Raw genomic sequence first — 945 nt, 5'->3', positions numbered from 1 at the left:
GTCATTTTGTTGATTGTATGAAGTTTGATTTTGGTAACCTTGGTTTTGGTTGTAAAAGGGTCTTTGATTTTGGTTTCTCATGGGAGGTGGGATGTATGTTGGTTGAGGGTTTTGAACATTTTGGCTTTTGTATGAGAGATTTGGATGGAATTTGGTGTTTTCATTGTAATAGTTTGAATAAGGGGTGCCACTCTTGTATGCTTGGAAAGCATTCACTTGTTCATTTGTTTCCCTACATTCACTTTGGTCATGTCCCAAAGTTCCACAATTCTCACATATCCCACTCGGGATTGATGAAGATGCCGTCATGGCATTAACATGATGCTTTGGTGATTTTGAGGCTTCTTCAAGTCTAGCCATAGCTTTTTCAAACTTCAAATTGATGGTATCAATGTGAGCACTAAGTTGAGCACCCAATTTAGTAATGGAGTCCACTTCATGCTTTCCTCCTCTAGTAGCCTTGCGAGGTCTACTATATTGTGAGTTATGGACCGCCATTTCCTCAATTTTGTTCCAAGTTTGATTGTCATCAACTTCGGTGAACATTCCATTTGATCCCATGTTGAGAATGTTCCTTGAATCTTCATAAAGTCCGTTCCAAAATTGTTGTACCAAGAACCACTCGCTAAGTCCATGATGAGGACATGAGCGACAAATTCCTTTGAATCGCTCCCAAGCTTCATATAAAGATTCTTCATCTCTTTGTTTAAAGCCCGTAATTTGAGCTCTTAGCATGTTAGTCTTTTCCGGTGGATAGAACTTTTTGTAGAAAGCTAGAGCCAACTTCTTCCAAGAATCAATTCCGAGAGTAGCCTTATCAAGGCCTTTCAACCATTGTTTCGCGGTGCCAATTAGAGAAAAAGGAAATAAGACCCATCGAATTTGGTCTTGAGTTACACCGGTTTGAGAAATCGCATCACAATAGTCACAAAAAGTCTCCATATG

The 945-nt window shown here is 39.5% G+C and overlaps 1 non-coding gene across 1 annotated transcript; it reads left to right on the top strand.

Annotated features, from left to right (window-relative positions):
- Window positions 1–628: 628 nt before the first annotated feature.
- LOC141624823 (small nucleolar RNA R71) lies at window positions 629–735 on the top strand. The gene has a single exon (XR_012534627.1). It is a non-coding gene; the product is annotated as a small nucleolar RNA R71 (small nucleolar RNA).
- The last annotated feature ends 210 nt before the right edge of the window (window positions 736–945 follow it).

This window comes from Silene latifolia, chromosome X (assembly GCF_048544455.1).
Source record: "Silene latifolia isolate original U9 population chromosome X, ASM4854445v1, whole genome shotgun sequence".
Lineage (NCBI taxonomy): Eukaryota > Viridiplantae > Streptophyta > Magnoliopsida > Caryophyllales > Caryophyllaceae > Silene > Silene latifolia.
Note: the sequence above shows the minus strand (reverse complement) of the source record. Positions and strands in the feature narration are given on the sequence as shown.